Source organism: Alexandromys fortis, unplaced genomic scaffold (genome assembly GCF_014885135.2).
Source record: "Alexandromys fortis isolate MF-2015 unplaced genomic scaffold, M_Fortis_MF-2015_v1.1 scaffold_0, whole genome shotgun sequence".
NCBI classification, from domain to species: Eukaryota; Metazoa; Chordata; class Mammalia; order Rodentia; family Cricetidae; genus Alexandromys; species Alexandromys fortis.
In genome coordinates this window covers 35,972,937-35,988,025 of record NW_026067949.1, presented here as the reverse complement: position 1 = coordinate 35,988,025, position 15,089 = coordinate 35,972,937, and the positions used below count along the sequence as shown (strand labels likewise).

Genomic DNA, 15,089 nt, shown 5'->3' with positions numbered 1-15,089 from the left:
AAAGTCAGTTCAATCATCATCTCTAACTTTACATATCTCTGAAATAGCTATAACGTATTTCATGTGTGGCACTTTGAATATGTAATTCAAAAGGAAGAAAAGCAGCTTTTGGTAATTTGACATATAATTTAGGAAGATTAAAATAATTGTTGCATACAAAAACCACAAAAGGATTAGATTAAATTTGCAAGTCATGAAATAATGCCCAGTCAAATAAGTGGCACATCGAAATAATTTATATATACTTTCAAAAGTGTTTGGATTTTTCTACTGTAATCACTTTAGTTATTACTATATATTAATCCATAAGTTATTATTCAGGGCCACTGAAAATACTACAGAAGAATGTGTAAAAACACAGGGTTTTATTCCTAAAAGCAGGACATCATTGTTAAAAATTACCATCTTATAGTGACTGATGACTTGGGATGTATTAAAATTTACTTAGAAAGAAGATAAACATTTTATTCTGGCAAGAAACAGCTGCAGGGAAATAAATTTAACCACAAACTTCTTCAAGGTTTTTGCATTCCCTTGAATAAGCAGAAGTTCAAGAATCTATAATAGTTTCATAAATCACTTTGAGCACATCCACAAAGGGGAAAAAAAACCCTACACATTTAGCCAGTGCTGATAAATAAGGAAGGGTATTTTCAAAAAATTTACTTGAAAAATTCCCTTAAACCTCACAATACACTTCTAAACTTTGAAAATATAGCACCCATTCTATATCTGTGATGCACTTGTATGTTTATGAAAACCCAGTTTGATGACCGTTGAAACAACATGTCACATAGATGGCCAATTTTATATGGACTTTTCACATGCTTTACATTCAAGTAAAACAGATTTCAAAACTAGCAACTCGTGAAATACATTAATAAGCAGTCACCACAGACATAGGTTGAAGCGATTTATTTTCATGTCATAAAATATCTGGTACACAAATTCACAATGTTAAGAAAAAAAAAAAGTAAATGCTTTCTTAAAGTGCTGCATATGACAGGTGATCGCCGTGGGAGAGGCTGGGGCGATATGCACAATGGTTATGAGCAGTGGTGCCGATGCATTGAAACACGCTATTTCATTTTTACTTTTGTGGTCAATGCATTTGGTATTGGACTTAAAACAGCCATAGAAAATAAGGTGGGCGTGTTGCAATGGGACACGTTTTTCATGATGGAATGCACTAATTAAAATTAAAAGTTTATGGGTTACTTTGCAAAAAAAAAAAAGCTTAATTTAAAAACAATTTAACTCACACAAACACTACATGAGACTTAACAAATTACGTTGATTATGTGACAGGATAAAAGAATCAGACAACAAAGCGTCTAATCTCTATTAGCAGATATTTATAGAAGTCGATTTATAGGCTCTTTCGCTTTGAAAATTGTGAGATGAACTGTTTTTAATAACTACATCATCTATATGTGATGCAATAAAAGTGAACTGAAAAAAATTACATTTGATATGCAATGTTTAGCTTTACTCCCATACTTGTCTCTCTGTAGGGCTCTAAACGACAGCATGAAGAAAAGGAAAGAAAAAACAACGAGTAAGCTCACAGCGACAATCGGAGAAACGTGAGTCAAAAGCAAATTGATGATATGCAGAAAAAAGAGTCACAGGGTATCATTCCCACTGCCCCCAAATCCATGAGTCTGTGTTACGTGGTTTTTCATAATTCAAATGCTAAAATGTTAGTCAAAATATAAGGGTCCTCCACCTTAATACACACCAGTACAATGACGCTTTAGTGTTTCTGTAGCTTGCAAATTTCACATCCATTTACATTACACTTAAAATTGTCACATGAACCAAAGAATAAAAAGAGGGTGAGCTTGACTATTTCTTTTCCTTCCTTCCTTCCTTCCTTCCTTCCTTCCTTCCTTCCTTCCTTCCTTCCTTCCTTCCTTCCTTTCTTTCTTTCATTGTTTCGCTTTTTGTTTTTGTTTTTGTTTTATTTTTTGTTTTTGTTTTTTCAAGACAGGGTTTCTCTGTGTAGTCCTGGCTGTCCTGAAACTCATTCTGTGGATCAGACCAGCCTTAAATTCAGACTCCTCCTGCCTCTGCCTCCCAAGTACTGGGATTAAAGGTGTACATCTTGCTAAACTATGATTATTTCAATCACTGCTTTGTGATATGATATGTATGTGATATTAGAAAATATACGCTAAAGGAACATCATATACTTTTAGAAAACATTAGTGGAATTAAAAATAAAACACAGAAAGAAAACCCGAGTTGAAGTTTTCATAACTGTTTTCTTTGGTTACTTGTTTCTTGTCTTTGCCTGTACAAGGGTTACTTTCTCCATTGTACCTGGAGAGATGCTGAGTTGTTTAAAATAAAAGGATCAAGGCTGCCATTTTTGAAGTTCACATTAAGATGTTTAACTACAGGGGCAATATTAAGTCCACTTAGTATTTTGCCTCCCAGTATGTGGAAGAAAAACTGTCATCCTCAATAGGAAGTTTTCTTTGGATTGTAATATCATCATACTTGACAAAATATTTTACGAGTAGATGATCTAAAAGACAATCCCAAGAAATTTTACTCTTTGGAAAACCTTATTTTTGCTGTTTTGTTTATAGAAAAGTAAAAATAACTGGAAATAAAATCAAGACAACTCCTGGGCCATATCACTTTAGCAGACTCTGGCTTGTAGTTCAATGAGTTTTATTTTCTGACACTAAGATTTTTGTTAGTGTATACAAATTGTAAAATCTTATGAGTTGATATTTTTATATATTCACATATTGGTCATATTTACTAGCTAAAGGAAGAGTTTTTTATGTATTGATTTACTTTTCAGAGGAAGAGGCAATCACATCTAAAACTTTGAATTAGCTTTACAAGCAGAGTTAAAAATAAACAGCTAAACTGGTGATCAACAAATCAAATGCTTCCCAGCTCATTGTGGCTCGTTAAGTGAGGCAACTAATGTCAAAAGAGCCTGCACCTGACTTGATGCCACAGCGCTAATTCAAAAGAGAAAGGACGAGAAAGGTGGTCAGAGACTTCTCTCGATTCTTCTACAATCTCTTGTGTTCTGAGCGACAGGCTTTAGAAGCTATAAGGGAATATTAGTTTATAGTCTATGTAATTTCTCATTCCAACCAAACATGGTGCATTCTTCATTGCATCCTGTCCTCGAGTTTATGTCTTTCTTTAAAGCTTTGGATTTGAATTCAATTACCATTCATTTATTTTAGTAAAATCATGACTTTTTCTCCATACAATGTTGTTTTGACAAGTTTTTCAATGAAACTTATTTACATAAAAATTGAATTTCTCAGCCGGGTGGTGGTAGCACATGCCTTTAATCCTAGCACACTGAAGGCAGAGGAAGGCGAATCTCTGTGAGTTCGAGGCCTGCCTGGTAGAAAAGAGCTAATTCCAGGACAGAATTACAAAATCTGCAGAGAAACCCTGTCTCAAGAAACCAAAAAAATAAAATAAAATACAATTTTAAAAAAAGTTGGATTTCTCTTACTGACAAGAAGATAATGGTCCAGAAATACTATGCATGAGATTTTAAATATTTCCTTACATAGGCATAATGACAAATGTGTATTCTTCATTTTTATTTCTAACTCTATATACTTCAATAATACTATAAATACACTTTTACAAAATTTTAAGTAAAAGGCGTTGCAAGCAAAAATGAATACTTTCATTCTGTATGTTCCAGTGCCTGAAAAGCATGGGCACAACTGACTTAGAGGATGCACAGAACAAAATCAAGTGGTAGTTCAATATGAACCACTCCAGTACATACCGAACCACCTATATTTCATGAAAGATTTCCCCTTGCTAGTAAGAATGTAAGTGCATTCATCTGAAAGCATAAGATTAGCACCAATATGACAATCACCAAGATATATTTTTGGCTAGTTTTTCAAAACTTACTTCAAGCACTATTACAGTTCTTTATTGTCTTAAAAAGAGCTATAACATAAATAGCTACATAATTTCAACTTTTTTTTAATTTTTAAGTAAAAAAATTACTTAAGTTTTTTTTATTTAAAAATAGCTCACAGAATTTATTAACTTTACTAAACAAAAGACAAATTCATCTGGATGAAGTCTTCGTATATTTATTAATAACTTTATATAACAATGTCTAGTTATGGATGACATAAGAATACCACTGTGTGCATATGATATTTTAAATTTCACATTGTAAAAATTTTGCTTCTATATCTTTATTTTCAATTTTTCTATGTTACCTGAGGATAGCTTTAAACTTTATCATTTAGATTACTTATAGAGTTTAACCACCAGAAAATTCTTATTTAATAAGTTTTACATGTATTTCTTATTTTAAAAAATCCTTTAGTTTTGGATGAAGATAGAAAGGTAAATATTAGTTTAGGGAAAATTTCAATTAATAATTGACAGTTTTTCCTTATATAAGCAATTATAAATTATGTATAAAAAATCAAAAAAGCAAAACCAAAATAATTTAAATTCAGTATGTAAAACAATTTCAACATCTTGTGTAAGAAGAATAATGTTGAATATATCTAATTAAAAAATATAGTACAAATATTCACATAGCAACCTTTAAAATGTGCTGATATCACAGCATGTTTTAAATTGCTTATAATGACATATTTACTTATCGCTGCCTATGGAAAATAAAGAAGGACAAAGTAAAATGTTTGGGTTTTTTGTTTTGTTTAGTTTTGTTTTACCAGATTGTTCTGCCAAATCACATATGGCAGACCACGCTGGGCACAATTCACAGAGTACCACAAAGGCGTAGAGCCACTGATAAACAGCAAACAGTATCGAGAGGGTGACCAGGAAAAGGTCCAGACACTGTCTCACACTGATTTCTCTGTTTGATGAAGGGACATGGAAGAACAAAGGAAAACACATTGGCTGTTTTCAATATTAAAAGACCATAAAATGAAAAAAAAAATGTCCTGGGCTCCTCTTTACTCCAGAAACTGACTTAAGCAACATAGCCAAGGAGATAAAGACACACATGAAAAGCAGACTGAGCACTTCAGTCATAAATATATGGGATACTGAGGTGTGGAGGCCATTGTTACAGGAAAAACTGAACCTTACAGACAGCTTCAAGTGAGGAGTTCATTTCTAGGCTCCTTCTTCAGATTCTTAAAGTCTGTGAGTCTTAGACATGCAGGCCTCAAGAAACTTGATGGGGCTGAGGGCTTGCACAATATCTTATATGCAAACATCTTAAAGTCACCATTTAATGGATAACTTGAAAACTTTAAAAATAATTTTCAATAAATTCTTAGCACAGGGAAAGGAGCCATGCGTGCACACCCAGAAGGTGTGAGATGTGCTGGAATACCAGAGAGCACCCCTTTTTAGAAGAGGGCACAGGTTTACACAATTACAGCTATAATCCTTCACTCAGATCAAATGAAAAGCAAGCAAACAAGAAATCTCCCTGTGTTCTGAGTGTAACAGAAATAGGATGCTAATCTATCACATCTGATTTAAAGGAACCAAAGAAGTCCCCATCTTGATGAATCTTCTGAGAAACATCATTTTAAATGAGTGAATCACGGGAGGGGGGGGTTATTTTGTGCAACTTTTTCTTGAGTAATTTTTGTGGTCTTTTACATTCACAGAAATAGGATACTTAAAAATGCTCTTTGTTCCTATCAAATTTTTATGTTTGCGAAATATTTTTTTAAAAAAATGCTTTTACTAGAAGACTTTTTAAAAAATGTATGCTTTTTTCTTGAGAGATGATTTTTATATAATTTTAAGCAAGACAATGCACAGAGAAACCATCTTCACAATAAATATGGTTTGTTTATTTATTTATTTATTTATTTATTTATTTATTTATTTATTTATTTATTTATGTGGCTTGCCTGGAACAACTCCTATAGGCCTTGCGAGAGCTGAGCGAGAAGTGAGATGGCTTCTGCCATCCAGCCTGCTGCTCTGTCCCCCATGGCTTAGGTCAATGTACTTTTCCCTGGAGTTAATCTAATGCTTTGTGCCCACAGTGAACTTCATGATACAGCAAAGAAAGATTTATTTCCCCACTCTTATAACATTAAGACTACTGAATCAAGTCTTCCTTTATCTTACTTACCTTAGACAAATATTCTCATTTCTCACAGTAAGGACACAGGTATTTAATATAGAAATAAATGAATAACAGGGAAGTACTGACAAACCACAATACATTTCATAACAGCACAGGAAAACAAACACACACTGATGACTCAGGCATTTGCTTATCGGGAGGCATCTACTTCTTACTAAGGAAGCCTAAGGAAAATGGAAAATAAAAGCACCAAGAGGAGCAGAATGGAGAAGGAGTCTAGGAGTCTGTGTGTCTGCTTCCAAAACCAAGGAAAGGCAGGAGAAAAGAAAATCGAATGTGCTCATCAAAGCTACATAAAGTGGGACTCTCACTTGGAAAACTTAAGAGAAACTCCAGCACACCTTGTGCGTTGTACATGCTGATAGAAGGGTTGTTACAGACCGCCGGTTCCCCAAGCAATGTATTATAGGGATTGTTAGTACCATGCGGACGAAGCAGAGCATTGCTTATAAGATGATTAGCCATGGCTCCTGGAGCAGCCCCATAGAAAGACAGAGAAAAAAAAAAAAAGGTCAATCAGGCAAATGTGCTTGATAAAAAGAAAGGAAACATTTAGAATGACAACAATTGACATAGTCCTGATTACAGGCAGGCAGCTGAATAGACTAAAATAAAATAGAATAAAATACTGGCACACGCATTTCAACGATGCACATATTTGAGTAAATGGGAAAGAGTTTACAGTGTTGATTAAGCCATATCTAGGGTACTCTCTTTCCCAAGGTGTATGCAAGAATTCCCATGCTTGTAAAAACTGAAATCAAAATTTAAAAAAAAATCAAATCTTGCCATCCATACAAAACATAAAGCTAAAGCCAGACAAAGAAAAGGTTAAAATGCAGAAAGAAAGCTAAAATTAAACAAAGATGTTCCCTCATTCACAGAAACCATTGAGGCTTTTCTTTTTTCACAAAAGTAAAAAAGAACAAAATGCAATAAATATGATTGAACACTCATTTGGAGAGCAGTTGTTGACACAGCAGAAGAATTTGATATTGCTTAAAATTCTATGAAAATATTTAAATTGCAATAAAATAAAGTGCAATTACTCATTAGTACACCATAGTAAGCATACTAATCTCGTGATTGAACAAATATGAAAATCATATGTTATTAATTTTAAATAAAGTATCAACTTCATGTTATCAAAGAATATACACACATAGTTACACATATATATTTTCCATTTTCCAACTATTTGTTCAAACTTTAGAATGCTAAAGTAACAGAGTGTTAAGTGTTAGCTAACAGATATTGTTAGTGTCTAGCATATTAGCACTATAGTGACAACCTGCTACCTACAAAATCAATGACCCAAAATGGAAAAGATAAGAGGAATAATTATATTAAATATGTTTAGACTATGTATGAAAATGATATGTTAGGTTGTGATTTATGTCAGATGAAGGGGTAATGCAATTGAGGAAAGACAAACACAAATCTTATCAGGAGGTAGGTTGAATACATAAGTATATATGAATGAACATATACACTGTAGACTAGAAGGATATATATAATACAGACTAATTAAATATGAGTATGAACATAATACAAACTATAGACTGGGAGAATATATTTTTATAAGTCTACGAGTATTTGCTATTCTACTAATCTAAACCATAGAAAAGCCTTTCAGAAATCAGCAGTAAGAAGCAAAAAATCAATATTAAAACCAAACAGAATCCATGCAGAAACAGATAGATAATGATAAATAGACTTTTCAAAGAAAAGATTCACAAGGGTTAAGTTCACAAAAGAACTGTGATTATCCATAGGGGAACGTCTTAAATCACAATAACACTGTATTTGTAAAAATGAAAACGGCCTCAGCAGAGAATATAGGGAAGGGAGCAGAGAAACCTTATTGATCACATGCCATGGATAGCAATATAAAATCACAGTTACTCTCGAAAAAGGTTTGGCAGATTCTCATTAAACAAAAAAGTCACCATGTCATCTGGCAACTCCATTCTTGGACACTGATTCCAGAGTAACTGAAATTCATTTTCATGCTATAATTTGTAAATGAAATTCCCAGCAGCAGTATTTCTAATAGCCCCAAATAGGAAAGAGCCTGACTTTCTTTCAACTGATGGCTAACAAGATAGTCAAATAGGCTGCCAAATATCTTACTTACTATGGAAGACTTTTAGGCAATCAAAAAAAGCAATCATTGTATGCTTTAAAAACTAGCTAAATTTCTAAAGATTATACTGGGAGAGAAGAGTCAAAGCCCAAATGCTACTTACTATGTAATTCCATTTATATAGATGTATATACATATACCTGTATATATACATCTATATTAATCATGTAAAAGGAGAACAGATGAGTGGTTGCTAAGGATCAAAGACAGAATGAGGAGGCAAGGGAATGTGGTCACAAGAGCGTATCCTGCAGCCATAGAAACAGGAAACTATTCTGAGTATTGACTGTGATAGCGGCAGTATGACTCTACTTTAGGATAATATTGCACTCAATAAATAAGCACACAAACACCATTTAGCTGCAAATAAAGCTGATGAAATCTGAATAAGTCTGATGGATCATTGCAGATCAATATCCTGGTTGTGATATTCAGATTCACAAGATACTGGCAAGCATGATAGCTCCACATTGTTTTATACAATTACATACAGATGTATAATTACCTTCTAATAAAAGTAAACTAGATTTAGTTTGCAAGGCAAAACTCTTCTCCACATATAGGAAGTGTTTTAAATGCAATAAAGGGGCATTTAGCAATAGGAGTGTTAATGTTTTTTAAATGGTTAATCTTTGTCTGGTAAGATACTGGTATACTAACAAGTATTTTAACCACAAAAGTGAGAAACTGGAAAATTAATTTAAAGGATCATGTGGCCGGCCAATGCACTAAAGTTGAAAATATCAGATCTTTCAGTAAATAACTCATTGTTTGTCTTCTGGACATCCTGTGTGGAATTTGCATAGAACTCAATCAAATGTATCACTAGTAAGTACTCAGCATGTACTGGCTGATGTTATTCTGTATGTTCATTTAAACTGTCTCTCATTGTGCAATGTGAGGCCAGCTATAAGTCACAAAATAGGTCTACCAGAATGTTATTTTTCAATAAAGAACACATACAGGGCATTTATTCTTTAAAGGTAAAAGCAATGTATTATAGTGTCCTTAAGACAAGAGTGGAAATTCTAAAGCAAAAACACTTATGTTTTGTTTTTTCCATATGTTTATAATTGTGTGAAACAATATTTACTCTAGAATATCTTTAAAACAAACTGTATGAAAGTAATGTCTACTACAGCATGCAATTTATTCCATCACTTTCAAGCCAAGAGGAAAGTGCATATTTTAAATCAAATAATTACCCTTTATAATAACGTTAGTAAGTATTTAAATAAAAAATGAAAGATATAACTTAAGGTGAACTAATGTCAAAACCTTAAAAAATAGAAAAATACTCAAAATATTTATATCCCTCAAATATACCAAAGGGTAAGGATTTATTCCTGCATCTCTATACCTTCCTCACATATTAGCTAAAAGAAATTAATTGAAAAATAAACTAGGGAGAGACCTTTCCACACAATATATTTATTAACTTTATAGAGTGTAAGATATAGAATGAGGGATTGGAGATGGTTTCATTGATAAAGTACTAGCCGTAAAAGCACAAGGATATGAGTTTGGCCCTCAACCGCCCAAAGGAAGACCAAATGTGGCTGTGAGTGTTAGCCCTGGGATGTGGAGCAGAAGGCTTTTCTCTGCAGCTGACGGCTTTGGCTTGCTAAATCAGTAAGCTCCAGGATCTATGAGAAACCCAGTCTCGAAACAAGCTCTGAACTCATATATGTACAACTAATATTAAATAGACTTAGCATGTTGTAGGTCTACATTTAAGAATATATACCAACACACACACACACACACACACACACACACTCACACGTAATAATAATTAAGGAAATAAAAGCTAAGAATTTAAGAGCTAGCTAGCAAGATAGGTTGTATAGGAGGGGTTGAAGGGAGAAAATGATGTGAGGGTATTTTAATTTCAAAATTTTTAAATAAAAAAATAAAATGCTACAAAAATATTCCAAAAAGTGGGATATGTTTTGTACACACCAATTCCTCCCCCCCCTCAAAAGATGGAAAATAACAGAGGAAGATTTTTGATAACTGCTTGCTCTGGCCTATCTTCACATACACATACACACACACATACACACACACACACACTGTACACACAGCACAAATGAATATAAAATGTCAAATATTCCTTTATCCTATAACAAAAATAGTTTTTATATTAATATAAAAATAATCTGTGCAATAAATAACAAACACACTTGAGAAAATTCTGTATAAACAAAAAATTAATGGCTCACTGTTTAGTTTTTTTCTTATTGTTCATCTTATAAGAAATCCCAGCATACAAGGGGAAAATGATAGATATTTGAAAAGAAAGAATTTCTAAATGAATTCTAGTGAAGCGATTAAAGATTTTTTTCCAGATAATCCTTCTGCTTGTGCCTTTCCCAGAATAACATTCCATTTTAGTTCTCCAGGTATTTTATTTAATTTTATTATTTTTTTTAAAAAATTCTGGAGTGTACTTTCAAAGCACTTCAGGCAGTAAGGCTATGAATATAGGAAGACAAGCTGAGTTCTAAAGTTGATTTTCATTTCATTTCTATCTATTTTTACTCCGGTCCCACTAAGGAAAGGCTGGCCACACTGGATGAAATTCCTATAGGTATTATAATAAATATTCACTGCATAAAACAAAATTCGGTCTCAGCCACTTCACCCTTGAGAACACTTTCTTACACTTTGGAGCATGTCAGAATCAGTTACTGATCACAAATCATAAGGAATGACACACATGCATTGTAGGAGACTCATCTTTACACTATAATCATGAATACACATGAAAATAACTAAATATTCTTGAATAAAAATGTATAGCATTTTTTATTCTTGGCTACAAAAAAAAGCCTTTTTCCTGATAAAAGGAGAAGAATCACAATCTACAATTCACTTTTCTTTTTTACTGCCTTCGGCCTTTTATAGCTCATGCAGCCTTGGAGACCATGGTTAGTGGTACCCAAGTTGAGTATTACTTCAAGTGAAGGCTGCAGCAGTAAGAACAAGAGTGGGTAATAGCACATGATGACCTACTATTTCACAAACAGCGTAAAGACAGAGATTACTCTGGGAATGTGTTGCTATAGAAGAGATGGAAACTATGTTAGTAATCAAATCATTGCTGTGCAGATTCATCTGATGTAAAAATATCTCTTCAAAAGCTGTTTGGTGTTTAGAGCAAGCTTACTGAGTTCTATTTATTGACTGGCATCCCCTAAAGGGAGCCATCCTTTATGAAAGATGAGTATCTCGATCCCACAACCTGCACTCACACGGGGGTAGGCAATTATACTTAAGTGGTGATCAATTGGCTGCGCAGAGAGAGACAAACATGAAAACTAAATTAGCTTATTGCCAATTCTTGAACCTTTTAGGTAAAAAACTACACAGAAGCTGTTGTCTTCCATCTTTGGGTGCAAAAGTACTTCTGTCTTTTCTCTGAGTCTGCCCTGCCCTGCACCAGTCTCTGGTGCAGCCGGTTCCGTTTGCTTCTGGCTGTTTCCCCAATTGATGGAGGTCACTTTGAATTCAGAAACTGTTCTCCAGGAATCTGTCTACCTTGTCTCTTTCTCTTTCCTGGAACTGTCTTCTGATTTGTAAACTTCCTTTCCAGCAGCTGTGAAATCGCTGACGACGTCCAAGAAGTTCAGTGTTTACAGACCATCTGTCACTGTTTTTTTAGCTGAAAAGTTAAGCCTACCAGTTAGTTAGTTTGGAGACACAAATAAGTTGGTCTTCCTGGGGATGGGAGCGAGCTGTGTGTGTAAAAGTGTTTAAGTGGTGCTTTATTTTTTACAGTGTCAGGTAAAACTAGATGCCGAAGTTTTATCTGCATGTGACGGACATGGAGCTCAATAAAACCAACAACAAAAAATAGTTTCTGCTTAGTTATTGAAAAAGTGATAAGAAATTGAGGCAGTCTATGAAAAGTGAAAGCTGTTTTGAATAGTTTTTTAAAAGCGTGATTTATTTTTATTTTATGGGTATGAGTGTTTGTCTGCACGTAAATATGAATATCACATGCACACCCATGCATATTTGGTTCCTCCAAAAGCCAGAAGAGGCCAGCAGACTCCCTGGACCTGGAGTTATAGGTAGTTGTGAGCCACCGTGTTGGTGCCAAGAAACAATTTTGGGTCCTCTGGAAGATCAGAAAGTGCCCTTAACCACCGAGTCATCTCTCTAGCATGAATTTGGAATAATCTTTAAAGTGTGCTCGTTGGCCAATTTCTGATGGCATTTTTCATGTTTGCTTCTAATATAACACTGGGTATACTTACTACTCAAATTGTTCAGGCAGAAATAAACAATTATAGAATTATGTGTTGTGATAAAATATTCCTCAAATGCTAATTTTGGTAGTAACAACAATGTTCCCAAACAATCAAAACCAAAGTAGCTGCCACAATTCAAAGACAGAAAAAAAATTGAAATTAGGCTAAGAATAAAGTAGCTATCTAAAAATGCCCTTGCCTTAATCTGAATTCTGGTTATTACCTCCTCATACCTGTATACATGCTGCAGAAATGAGATTTAGTTGTCTAGTAAAATATGAAAAGGATTTAAGGTTGAATTTCAACATATGCATAGTAATCCCAAAAGTGCCCCTCCTTCAAGCCTTTTATTTCTGATGCAAGAAAGATGAACAGCAAACAGGGTTTTCATGTTCTATGTGGAACAATTCGGAGAAGTTGCTCTTAATGGTTATTTAGACAATCAGAACCTAAAACCTTGGAAAAAATAATCATTTTAAAAGGGTACTTTTTTTATGAATTTTTGAAGATGGAGACCGATAACAATGACTTTGGAACAAGTGAACTTCAAATGGTAGGATAGGAATCCCTGTCATCTCAATAGGAGTTTCCCCACTGAACTTTCCCCATCTCTTTCCTTCTGGCAATGGAGTAAGTGTTCTGGTATCGGGACACCTGGATGACACTGTAACCTGGGCTGTTCCATGTGATGACTGTAACTGAGACTTGAAATCTAAGACAGATCAGTATGCTTTCAAACTGTGAAGCAGGAGACAGATCTGAGACAAGATGAAAGTCTGGATCTCTCTTGAATGCCTATTTATCATTCAGAGAAATATTTCAAACAGCATTTCTTCTTGACAGCAAGCTAACAAAAGTATTCTGATAAGCTCTTAAAATAACTTGATTGCTATTCTGCACTGTGCCTCACACTTCTGATTTTAATATGCTTATATTTTTATTTGATCACCAAATTTGGATGGCCAAAAGTTTTGTGACTTAAAGTTTAATGATTCAATAAAATAAGAGAATATAACCCTCCCCCAGGAACCACAGAACAATAACCCTCAGTGTTCAGCCTCTCATTATTTATATGAGGATGATGAATACACTATTTATCCTAACCAGTTTTACCATAATAATTATTTTCTTTCACTCATCTTCCATTCTGTTCTTTGTGATTCTATCTTGTTTGAATATAAAGTTTTTGGGTTCAAGGACATACATGACATTGGTGGTCTCACTTATAAATAATTAAATCAGTGATGATCAAACATTTTTAGGATCCCTTCCAATCCAAAAAGTTCTGAACAGGATATAAGTTTGATCCTTCTATTTAGGATCTAATTCCATATTAGTTCACTAATTTTCTCCCACATACTCTTCAATTATTTTATATTAAGCTATAATAAAAGTGTAAGAAGGTAGATTTTTATTAAGACCTTCTAAATCCAGAGAAATGATCCAAAGACATTGTCTATCTTAAATATTTTTTTACTTCTTTTACTTTTCTTCATAACAAAGTAATAACTGTGCCCTTTATCCCCACCTACAAGAAGACAATGTGATCATTAACCATTTCAATTCTGTAGGCTTATGGTATAGAATAGATAGATAGTTTTTATATATTCAAGATGAAGTCATTTATTAAGAAAACAACTAATGCAATCTGCCCTACTCCCTTAAAATTGTATAAAATAACCAGCAAGTTCCTACTTTAAATATTTTATTTTCAACAATGAATGAAGTTTCAAGGTGTCAAAGAAGCAATATTTTGTTGAAAGTCAATAGCTCATTTGTCATTTTTTCTAAAGTCATAAATTGAACACCTGACATCTTGATTTATCACACTATGCACTTTTAATAGCCAACAAGTTTGCTATTAAATTTTAATCAACCTGCCTATTAAATTTCATTCAAATGGTTTGGGGATACTTCGGCTTCTTTTAATAGCTAATTCATTTGCTGGGAATCTATTACGATAGATTTCAATGACACATTTCCAAAGTAGAGAATGGCTTATTGTTAGTTTGATATAAAATGAAGGACCCTGCATGCCGAGTACCCTCTCCTTTAATACTGCAATTCATACTTTGGGTTAGATCATGTCTCAACCCTTTTATTTTGTCTTAATTGGTTATGTCCAGACCAATCAGGCTTTCTGTACCCAATATTTAGAAGTCCATGGGTCAATGTGTGCGTTACATCTACATCGCAACACATCACTCGGACACTGTCAGAAGTGTTCTTATCAGGTCACATCCCCTGGAGCAACACAGTTGGGCAAATTCTTGCTGACACTTAGTGGAGTCAGACTTGCAATTTGGTAGCTCCTGTCACTGCCGTCCTCTGTAATCCACATTTCTAGACATGTCTCTGATCATAAAACCTGTTTTCCTAAGCTGTTTTTCTGTCTTTTGGTCTATTTGTTCTGGTTTTATGTTTTGCCTTTGCTTCTAAATTAATGAATTTTATTGATTGACGTGTGGCTATCCTTATATAATCTGGGCATTAACCTCTTTCATATATGTTATCTATGTTTTATTTTCACATTTCTCTTATATATATGTATATATGTATATATATGTATATATAT

The 15,089-nt window shown here is 33.8% G+C and overlaps 1 protein-coding gene across 6 annotated transcripts in view; it reads right to left on the bottom strand.

The window, feature by feature from the left end:
• The window catches only part of Adgrl3 (adhesion G protein-coupled receptor L3), a 734,036-nt gene that overhangs the window by 30,748 nt on the left and 688,199 nt on the right, over positions 1-15,089 (bottom strand). The gene's annotated exons all lie outside the window — the stretch shown is intronic.